The sequence below is a fragment of the Cherax quadricarinatus genome, chromosome 29, assembly GCF_038502225.1.
Source record: "Cherax quadricarinatus isolate ZL_2023a chromosome 29, ASM3850222v1, whole genome shotgun sequence".
Lineage (NCBI taxonomy): Eukaryota > Metazoa > Arthropoda > Malacostraca > Decapoda > Parastacidae > Cherax > Cherax quadricarinatus.
The window spans coordinates 27,047,762-27,059,995 of record NC_091320.1 but is presented as its reverse complement, the minus strand read 5'-3'; positions in this window follow the sequence as shown (position 1 = coordinate 27,059,995).

The window sequence follows — 12,234 nt, the reverse complement described above, 5'->3', positions numbered from 1 at the left end:
GCTTTGTATCCCATTTCAGCTTGAGAGAGAGAAAACTATTGGACTACTCTGAAGGTACGAAGTTCATTATAGACCATTATTATTACAATCATTGGAAACGCTAAACCCGTAGGGATTATACAGCGCCTGTAGGAGGGGGGAGGGGGATGGAAGGTAACCAGGGTCAATTCAGGGAACTGGGACACAGATCTAATTCCCTAAATCAAGAGCCCCTCACCAGCGTCAAGGAGGTCATTATAGACCAACAAATGTGATTCGGGAACGGAAAAGCCTCCTTAAAAAATCGAACAGAATTCTTTGACACTGAAATTTGGGAAGATAGAAAAGATTGGGAAGACTGCTTTTTCCTAGACTGTATAGAGACTTGTCATACAAATCCAAACAAAAACTTCTAAACACAAATATAAAAAATCAGGCTTCATTAAGAGAGAAGGTATTGCAGTCGATATAAGAGGAAACTACTGGAAACGGTCATTATAAGAACATAAGAAAGAAGGAACACTGCAACAGGCCTACTGACCCATGCGGAGCAGGTCCATGTCCCCCCCCCGTATTAGACCAATGACCCACCCAGTCTGGTCATCCCCACTCAAGGATGGAGCACTGTACCACGGCTGGATTAAGGGACACATTCTATTCTGGGTTTATGTAAACACCTTCAGTGATAAGTAGGATCATAATTATCATTGTCAGATGCAAGAACAACAAAAATACGCACGGTCACAAATGCACACTCAGAGGAAAATGGTACACAACTCTTCATTATACATCAGTATACAGAGGGGTAACTCCCAACACAAGATATACAGCTGAATCACCACTTAAAGAGGCACAGCTTTTAAGAAACAGTAACTGGTCTATCCCCAGAACTCAAGGTTAACAAGTATGACAATGTTTCTACGTGACTGCTATCTAAAAAAACTCATTGCGAGTATACCGCCGATCTCTTGTGTTTTATGTATACTGCTCTCCTGGTTGACCACAGGCAGTCGTTGGCCGGGGTGACGGCCTCGTATACACCAAAGAACTAGCCTGATTTAACTGCTGATACTGTTTATAATTGCACGCTTAAAAGGAAAAAAAAAGTATATAATTATGTGGCAAAAACTTGCTCGTGTATAATAAACTTGGTAATTGTTTATCTTATAATGTCTTTTTGGAGGTTATACTTGTAAGGTGTTCGATATATGTGTTGTTTGTTGAAGCTTAACCCGAGACGATGACAGCGTTCAATGATCATTCCAGAATAATTAAATATTTCAAATAAGTATCCTTAGGCTAATATCTGAGCTACGTTAACATACAGAGACGTGACTCTATCCCAGCATAACATTATCCAGCTGAATGTGGCACGCCTTAACAAAGGCAGCCCACGATAAGCTAAACAGGCAGCATATCCAGATATTAAAATTAGAGATATAAAGAATAAGAGCAGCAACACGAGAGGAGGTCCTCTTCCTTTCGGATCCACCCAGCCAGCGCTATGCACGACTACATGAGGAACGTTCTCACCCCAGACTGCATCATATTTTGCCACTGTGTTCGATTAGCTGGAAATCGGACGGACACACCCGTCACAGCCATATCCATGAGTGCACTTCGCATAAACACGCACACACAGAGGAGAGATGGGGAGACATGATAACGACATACAAATCACTGAGAGGAATTGACAGGGTAGATAGGGACAGGATGTGTCAGAGATGGGACACAGCAACAAGGGGACACAGCTGGAAATTGAAAACTCAGATGAGTCACAGGGATGTTAGGAAGTATTTCTTCAGCGATAGAGTTATCAGGAAGTGGATCAATCTGGAGAGTTGATGTAGTGGAGGTAGGATGCATACATAGCATCAAGAAGAGATACGACAAAGCTCGTGGAGCAGGGAGAGTGGACCTAGGAGCAACCAGCGAAGAGGCGGGGCCTGGAGCTGTGAATCTACCCCTGCAACCACAAATAGGCGATTACGAATAGATGAGTACGCACACACACACACACACACACACACACACACACACCAAGAAAATTAGGGATGGGAATAATATATGTTCTTGAATAGCAAGAAAGTATTTTTGAGTTCCCCATCATAGATTGATGCACAAGCTATAAGAGCATAGTGGAGAGGGGAGGTGAAGGAAATCCTCTATCGAATCAAAGAGTACATGAAAGATAGAGGGCAAGAACGAGGGTAACAAGTGGGGTTCTTCAAGCATCAGTAGTCAGTATTGGGACATTACTCTCCCTACAGTTTTTAAACTGCAACATATATATATATCCAGGACTCAAGTCCGGCCTGCCGGTTTCCCTGAATCCCTTCATAAATGTTACTTTGCTCACACTACGTCAAGTATTAAAAACCATTTGTCTCCATTCACTCCTATCAAACACGCTCACGCATGGAAGTCCAAGCCCCTCGCACACAAAACCTCCTTTACCCCCTCCCTCCAACCCTTCCTATATATTCTGTTTCGCTCCATTCTCTCTACATGTCCGAACCACCTCAACAACCCTTCCTCAGCCCTCTGGACAACAGTTTTGGTAATCCCGCACCTCCTCCTAACTTCCAAACTACGAATTCTCTGCATTATATTCACACCACACATTGCCCTCAGACATGACATCTCCACTGCCTCCAGCCTTCTCCTCGCTGCAACATTCATCACCCACGCTTCACACCCATATAAGAGCGTTGGTAAAATATATATATTCCCCTCTTTGCCTCCAAGGACAAAGTTCTTTGTCTCCACAGATATATGAATACGTTCACCTCCTCCATACTCTCTCCCTCCAATCTGATATTCAATCTTTCATCATAATCTTTTTGTTATCCTCATAACCTTATATGCACACCCTACCAAATTCATCCACCAATATCCCAAGAGCACAGTGTCATATATAAGGCCTACTTTTACTGGGAAAAAATATAACTTGAGCCTCACTATCGTAAAAACTCTTCACTGCTTTCAGTAACCTACCTCCTACACCATACATACATATATATATATACCTGCTTTTAACATTTCTATCTTTATCCCATCGTCACGAACTTCCCCCACACTCACAACTGGCTCTTCCTCACTCCTACAAGATGTTATTCCTCCTTGCCCTATACACGAAATCACAGCTTCCCTATCTTCATCAACATTTAACAATTCCTCAAAATATTCCTTCCATCTTCCCAATACCTCTAACTCTCCATTTAATAACTCTCCTCTCCTATTTTTAACTGACAAATCCATTTGTTCTCTAGGCTTTCTTAACTTGTTAATCTCACTCCAAAACTTTTTCTTATTTTCAACAAAATTTGTTGATAACATCTCACCCACTCTCTCATTTGCTCTCTTTTTACATTGCTTCACCACTCTCTTAACTTCTCTCTTTTTCTCCATATACTCTTCCCTCCTTGCATCACTTCTACTTTGTAAAAACTTCTCATATGCTAACTTTTTCTCCCTTATATATATATATACTGCTGTATATATATATATACGCCCATCTATCCTCCAATAGCTGTTTATATATATATATATATATATATATATATATATATATATATATATATATATATATATATATATATATATATATATATATATATATATATATAACATGTAAGGATGGTCAAAAAATTGCTGCTGGAGATCAGTCCGAATAAGTGCAAAGTCATGAAACTGTGAGAAAACGATGGGGAGACCGGAGATGAAGTACAGACTAGGAAGAGTGAAACTACAATAATCGACGAAAGAGAAGGATGTGGGAGGAAACATCACAAGGAACATATCGTGAAAAAGCGCATAAACTACATAACTTCCCTATCCTATGCGAGGCTAGTGAATCTTATAATTTTCTAAAAGAATCCTTCCAAAAGAATCCTTTAGGACTCTGCACACAATGCATGGCTCGTCTTAGAATATGAAGTGCCAGCTTCGAAACCCACACTTGTTTAGTCTTCTGCTCGTATTTAAACAAATACAAAGGTTTGCAATAGATTAGCACCAGAGGAGTGCACTTCGAGGAGAAACTAAAGGAAATAAGTTTGACGACCTTAGGAGAGACATGATTACTACATACAAGATACCCTGAGGAATGTATAGGGCAAGTCAATGCATTGTTTGATATGGGTGGATGAAATACAAGGAGACAGTAGTTAAACACGGATACGTCACAGTGAGACAGGGGGCCATGAGCCAAGACTTGTACTCAACTAGGGGAGAACACAAACGCAAACAAGTTGGGGAGTACGTACTCACATGCGCTCGTTTTCACATTTCTGTTCTTAACAATGAATAATTCCAAGTTGTTAAAAAAATTCCCCATTATTTACAAAAGTGTATAATCCCCACTGTGGCGTGTGCCGAATATGTTACAAATTTATTCGGCGTTCGTCATACACCATTTGGCATGCCTAGTAATTCAGAGTGTAGCAGATCGGGGCCCCACTGCTGCGCTTGTTGTTAGTTCAACAACCAATCACGTGAAAGCCCGCAAATTCAGTCAAGGTAACGTCTTCAATGCACCTTGCTGAGGCAGCAGACTTCCACTTTCTGTGGTCGTGTCCACTGTTGCTTGAGTAGCTCTCATTCGTACCATTTCAAATATCTATTACTCTCTCTTATTACATTGTACAGTGTATATATACTGGCGAAGGAATACACTGGTAAAGAAATCTATCCCGGCTTCTTTACCTTGCCCTTGTTGTGCCCTGCCAAGTTCTTTTGACGTGCTGACTTATTTACGACCGAGTGCAATAGGCCATCAGACTACCTCTTGCGTTAGTAATACCCACTGACCTTAAGCTTAAATTTATGCACTGTTTCTTAGGATTATAATGGATAATTTGAAGCTCTTATGGATTATATTAAAGTTCCCCAGACGTGTTGACAAAGGAACATACTCAGCGACCAGTGTGATAACAAGTAACACCAGTATTGAGAAGGAAGTTCCACAGGAAATCCAAGGCCAGCGTCAAGTGGAAGGTTAACTGAGAAATATATTGCTACCCAGAGACGACTTAGATAAGCAGTCACAAGGGAGCCCAGTATACAGGTCACAGGCACCAGAGCCTTTCCACTGAACAGGGATAGACACACACACACACACACACACACGCACACACACACATACATACATACATTTAGTACAATAAACGCACTATGCATAATACGAAGTTGTAGAGCACATTACATGCAGGAGTATTGACTTATTTGTCAGAGAAAGTTACTGATACGGGTCTTAGTCATGAGAGCGCCCGCTCGGAGATGTAGGCTCTGTGGCAAGGGTGCAACAAGGTGTAGGTGTGTGTGTGTGTGTGTAGATGTGTGTGTAAAAGACATAGGTGAAGGTGGACCACTGCAACAGTAAATGCAAATTATTTTACAGCTGTACTGAAATCATTTACAACAAAAGTGCTGAGTGTGTATGTAGGAGAGAGAGCGCATGCTATGAAAACAACACTTACTTATCACAATCCAAAGTTAGGTTTTTGGAGAGTTTAACTGATTGCACGTTAAATGACAGGCCAGTGATCCACCAGCCTTGTTATCTCAAATCACTTGTTCTCTCTAGGCTGGAATACTGCTGTACATTAACATCTCCAATCAAAGCAGGTGAAATCGCATATCTAGAGAGTGTACAGAGATCCTTTACTGCACGTATAAGTTCTGTCAAGCACCTTAACTACTGGGAACGCTTGGAAGCACTTGACTTGTACTCGTTGGAACGCAGGAGGGAGAGATATATCATAATCTAAACTTGGAAAATCCTGGAAGGAATGGTCCCAAATCTGCACACAGAAATCACTCCCTACGAAAGTAAAAGACTGGGCAGGCGATGCAAAATGCCCCCAATAAAAAGTAGGGGCGCCATTGGTACACTAAGGGAAAACACCATAAGTGTCCGGGGCCCAAGACTGTTCAACAGCCTCCCATCAAGCATTAGGGGAATTGCCAATAAGCCCCTGGCTGCCTTCAAGAGAGAGCTGGACAGATACCTAAAGTCAGTGCCGGACCAGCCGGGCTGTGGCTCGTACGTTGGACTGCGTGCGGCCAGCAGTAACAGCCTAGTTGATCAGGCCCTGATCCATCGGGAGGCCTGGTCATGGACCGGGCCGCGGGGGCGTTGATCCCCGGAATAACCTCCAGGTAACCTCCAGGTAATGAATTGCTTTACCAACTCACCACGTACTGTAAACTGTAGAAAATTGCAGAGGTTGCTCCTATAACCAAATCTGTTGCAGAAATAATCAGAATGATGTAGATCTAGCCGGTTTACGAGTCTTGCTCAATAAACCATATGCATCGATCTTAACTGGATAATGACATTTGTATCTGGCCCAACACTGCAGATCTTCCAAGTTCCCTCCTTCAATCATGTCTTAATTTCCTTTTAAACTGGAGAGTAAAAACCCATCTCATCTACAGAATGTTAACGTGCGTCTGACTGCTGGTACTCACACCTAGACACCAGCGTTATCCTTCCTGATGTGTCAACACAAAAGATACAGCAAGTTCCTACTTCAAGGATAATGACACAAGGAAGTTCCTCTCCATCTTCCACACAAGATGCTAGCACACGCACGGAATTCATGTAAGTATTATTACATCCACGAGGAAGCGTTAAACCCGTCGGAATCATACAATGCCTGTGGAATAGGTAATCAGATTTGATATGAGGAAGGGCAGTTTCAATTCTTTGGATGAAGAACCCTTCACTAGCACCAAGGCCCCTTCACTAGCATCAAGGCCCCTTCACTAGCATCAAGGCCCCTTCCTTGAAGAGAGGGGGAATTCCTAGTAACTCTCACACGTGTTTCCTGTGTTCTCTGTTTAGGTATTTTAAGGCTCCACATCTTACTAATTTAAATTACTACATGAAAATTCTCTAAGCGTAAAAAGCTATCGAATACGTTTGTTTATTAATGGGTGAGCAACAGCACTCAGACAGAATTATATATAAAATCATATTAATTGGGAAGCGGTTAACCTGCAAGGGTCATACAAAGCCTGAGGAAGGTAAAGTAATCAGATTTAATACAAGAAAGATAGATAAGATGTTTTGAAATTTAAAAAGACTTTGAACGTGTACGTCATTCAGAGTTCTGGTCAATAAAAATAAAAAAAAAGATAAAATTAATTAACAAAGAACTACTAGAATGAATAAAACACACAACACAAATAAATACTATTGCACAAACATGAAATAACCTGCATCAATTACAATCTAGTTATAGTATTAAGGTCGAGACTCTCCTAAAGGTTCCGAGACTCTCCTAAAGGTTCCGAGACTCTCCTAAAGGTTCCAAGACTCTCCTAAAGGTTCCGAGACTCTCCTAAAGGTTCCGAGACTCTCCTAAAGGTTCCAAGACTCTCCTAAAGGTTCCGAGATCCCTACTAACACCTCAGTAATTGTAAACCACGGCCAGAGCAAAAAGTCCAAAACCGCGGGAAAAAGTTAAAATGTATTCCATTATGATATATACACTACAAGCTACACTGAGGGTGGCAGGAACACCTGCAGACAAGTGCTTGTGGGCGAGATGTGTGTGTCCGATCCTCAGTTGGTTGATCTTAATCTCAGTGACCGTTCCTGTCGTGGACAGAGGGCCAGAACACCCATGTCCTTCTAATCCTTTTATAGTTTGCTTCTTGTTCGTAGGGCCTACCAGGCCTTCCACTTCCCAAGAATACATTTGTGTGACCCATAAAGTCACTAAGGCAAAAGACTACCGTAGAGCGAGCTTGTTACAGCAGCCGTTTATATCCCAGGGCACCAGCATGACCCAGGCACTAACAGAACTCCGCACTCTTATGCCATGCATGGAGATGGGCTAACTACTCTTAGATGTTTTATACCACAGCCTTGGCGGAAGCACTAGGTCTGGAAAAAACACAGCACACTGGTAATCTATAAAGACAGTAGTAGCTGTGTTTACGGAACACTTTGACCGCATAAGTCACTCAGCGCTCATAGCCATAAAGAAATAAATATACAACACAAAAACAAGAATAAAATTATTAAACAATAAATACAACAAACACTGAGCACAAATAAATACTCCCATAGGAAGCTAAAATAACCAGCATCAATTAAAAATACCATTAAATTATTAGTGTCAACTATGTAGAGAATGAACCAAGAACCAACTAAGCAAGCTCTCAGAACAATGATTAGAGTTCTACATTGAACAATGAAGAAACGTTTGGTAACTGCACAATACAAATCTTCATCAGCGATCACCTCAAGGCCAACATCCCCTTCTTTGACCCGTCAGTACAAATCTTGATCCTTGAAGTATGAATAAAATCATGCTCCAAAAAATTAGCCAAGATCATCACTTTGTAGACCTGCCTCGGGCATTGTCCAAAGAGGGCAGGGAGAGAAGCCAACAGACACATTGAAGTAACAATCCAGGAGAGTACCCCGCATTCGAACATCAAATGGCACAGGAAACATTGCACAAAGAGCAAATGGCTACCACTTTCCCCTCCATGAAGACTGTAGCATAAGCGGGTTGCCATGTACTACAAACCTGAAACAGATCGTGTATTTTTCTCTCAAATGTGGTAAGTACGAAATGCACTCATGCACCCCTAGGTGCACAGCAGGGAGATCTGACGTGCTATTCGTAGGAAAGGATCACACTATAAAGTAGCACATATGGAGCAAGATGTCTAATCGAAAAGGTGAAATGAATAGTCGGTATCTTCAAGAAGGAACAATCAAGAGCCAGTAGTAGCAGCCCACTACATGATGTTGCCCACTGCCACTTAAAGCCAGTGAACGGCTAACCCAGGAGTAGAAGCCATGCAGTAAACTGTAAGATTCAAGGAAGCCTTCACCCCGTCAGAAACAATACTGACCTCACCATCCATGACTATAATAAAACCTACAAAGCTCAAAATGTTGCCAGTGATACCCCGTGAGTAGCAAAAACCACTTAACCTTAAACGATCTGTTACTCAAAAACTTTTGAAGAGTCTGGAGACGGGAAAGAATGTCAAACCTCCATGTTGTGCAATAGGCTTTCTCCAGATCAGAGAAAACTGGCAAAGTATGAAGGCATCTGGCAAAACCTAGATGTCACCAGCCAGGTCAGGCGTCGACTGGAGCTTGCGGAAGCCAAACTGCCCTCGTCAAAGATAAAGCTGTAGTTTGCAGCTTCCTTGTAGACCCGGTCTGTGTTTGAGACAGAAAAACAGACACCGTCTTGCTAGCCAACATTCTGTTATATCAGCGGGTATTTACCTGGGAACAGTTGTCTTTGAGGTGATGACAGGTCGTATTTACAATCCGGTGGTGCTTCTCAGTTCCTGTTTCACCAAGAGACTAGCAAATAGGACCCCATTTCCCTGGCAACACTAATAAAAAAGGATTAAAAGCTTCCTGCACATCTTGGAGTCCTTGCTGATTTCCATAAAGAAATTACTACCACCAGATCTGTTTGTGACTCAGATCTGTTTGTGACTAGAGATCTGTTTGTGACTAGAAATCTGTTTTTGACCTGATAAAGCCCACTATGTGGACGAAACGTTGTCAGTAAAGGATCACATTATACTGCTTCTGTGATTATTTTTCCATTGTGTCGGTATTTTATACCATTTATTTCCAATGTTATCGAATGTTATCGTAGGGTTATCGAGGCTAGAACTTTGAGTGGTTTCGGATTTAGGTTGGATGGGTGCATGAGTGAAGGGGGTTGGATTTGAGTGGGACTTGCACATGAGTAGAATTATCAAAGCTTATTGCTTGGGCAGCGTTGAAAGTGGGTTACTCGAATTTTCTGTTAGTGGGATGGATTTGTGAAGGACTTGCCCAGTATGGGCCAACAGGCCTACTGTAGTGTTCCTCCTTTCTTATGTTCTTATGTTCAATCTGAATATCAGTTAAACAGAACTGGAAGAGAGGTCTAACCCAAAGAAGGCGTTTAATTGAACATTATGATAGGTCAAAGACCCATCATTCAGGATGCTAACATCCAAAGGAGTCAGCAAGGTCTCCAGAAAAATACACCTCCTAACAGAGCAACCCACATCCTGCATAGGGTGGTGAGCATTCAAGTCACCCTGGAGGAATGGGCACTATATCCCACAGATTAGGTCAGCAAGAGCATAATAGTCTGAAACACAATCAGGAAGAAGGTACAAGGAGCACAGTCGGGTTCACATGCAACCTCACTCGAATCGCCACAGCCTGCAGGGAGGAGTGTAGACAAACCTGAAAGCTAGCAAAGAGCAAGACACCCCACAATTCCTTTGGCAACTATGCCTCGGGAAGAGGGTGCAAATTGCATAAACAAAACCTAGAAGGCAAGGACAGCTCTACTGCCTAGCGTTTACTCTTCTACTGAATAACCATAGCCCCGAACGATTCACTAATATCGGGCCTAATGCCCCGACAATTCCTTTTCACGATAGAATGCATCGGAGTCAAAGGAGGTCCAGGGACCCGCTTCCTTATTAACGTCCACAGAGGGAACACTACTAACAAAGTCTACCCATTTTACCTTTGCGTCCTGACACTGTGTAATAGTAAGGCATGACATATATGGAGCACTTTGACTACATAGGTCACTCAGCGCTCACAGGCATAAAAAATATACACAAAACAATAGAAACAAGGATAAAATAAACAAGCAATGGAAGCAACGGACAGAAATACTCAACACATATAAATATTACCTTGTAGATGAATGGTTCAGAGAACCGACACGTTGATAAATTAGACACATGTGCAACTCTTGGGTATCTTTATTGAAGAAACGTTTCGCCACACAGTGGCTTCTTCAGTCCATACAAAAGAGAATCTTGAAGAACAGGGTCGTAGGTGGTGTCACATTTGTTCAATGTGGAAGTAGGTCGTGCCCAAGGGTTAAGCAAGCGAAGAATTCCCAAGATTCTTGGGATGTTAATACTTGGGAATTCTTCGCTTGCCTAGCCCTTGGGCACGACCTACTTCCACACTGAACAAATGTGACACCACCTACGACTGCTGCACCTCTCCTGCCTACGGTTTATAAGCTCCTTCTCCGCCCATATGCCGTATTCTATTCAAGATTGATGGACTGACCACATCGGCTCAAGGTTGAGGGACTGATTACCTCATTCTCCTCCTGTTCTTCAAGATTCTCCTTTGTATGGACTGATGAAGCCACTGTGTGGCGAAATGTTTCCTCAATAAAGATACCCAAGAGTTGCACATGTGTCTAATTTATCAAATATTACCTTACCAAGTTAAAATAGCCAGCATAAATTAGAAACCCATTAAACCGTCAAAAGTTTTCCCCCAGCAACAGGTCCCGACAGGCACCTCGGTAATTATGAAAACCATGACGAAGGCGGAAAGGTCTAAGCTGGGGGCAAACTATTAAAATGTGATTCACAGTAACACATCACAAGCAACACAGAGTGGGAACAGGTGGCTATGAGTGAGATGTGTGTGCCTGATCCTCAGCCGGCAGATATTCTTCTCAAATTGAAGATTCCCGTTGAAGGAGGGCCAAACACTCGCGTCATACCAAACCCTGTATAACTTTTCCCCAGTCTGCAGGGCCCACCGATCCTGCCTGGCATCGGGTCACAAATGCAGCTTGCAAAGAGTCAGAAACCTTCGAAGCATCTCCCGAAACTCAAAACAGCTCGATAGGATCAGTATCTCCAAGGAAGAGTCCTTATTTTTCCTCAGAGGAAGCGGCCACTTTGAAGGTCTGGGAACCAGACGCCCTTGCATGGCTTATAGATTTCATCTAGGAGAGAGCATTTTACTTTCCCTTCAGAGGTGGAGAATCCAGTGCACTGTCCCTGCCAGAAGCAGAGGATATGCATTCTCTAGATTGTTTCGAGGACTTTGCTTTCGCCTTCCATTCCTTAGGGCCTCAAGACGACCCAGACTCTTGGAAGGTGAAGTACCTGATATCATGGCCTGGCTAGACGTAAAGGACAGGCACTCATGCGCTCAGAATCCATTTTGTTCTGCTTCTAAACATTCTCACAGCCATAGGGCACAGATGCAAACCTTGAGGCTCCGGTACTTTGCAGAGCCCTAAAGAAAAGAACCACTGGCTGCAAGCTATGAGCTGTTGTCGGGGAAACTGAAGCCGGCCTCCCTGACCAGGCACCCCAACAGGATACGGCAGTGGAAGCCCCTTCTCGTGGGTAGGAGGTGGGTGACCCTTAGAGAAAGCAGGACGCTCCTCCCTCTCACCTTGTGCCTCCACCAGGCCCCCGCTTGCAGACGTG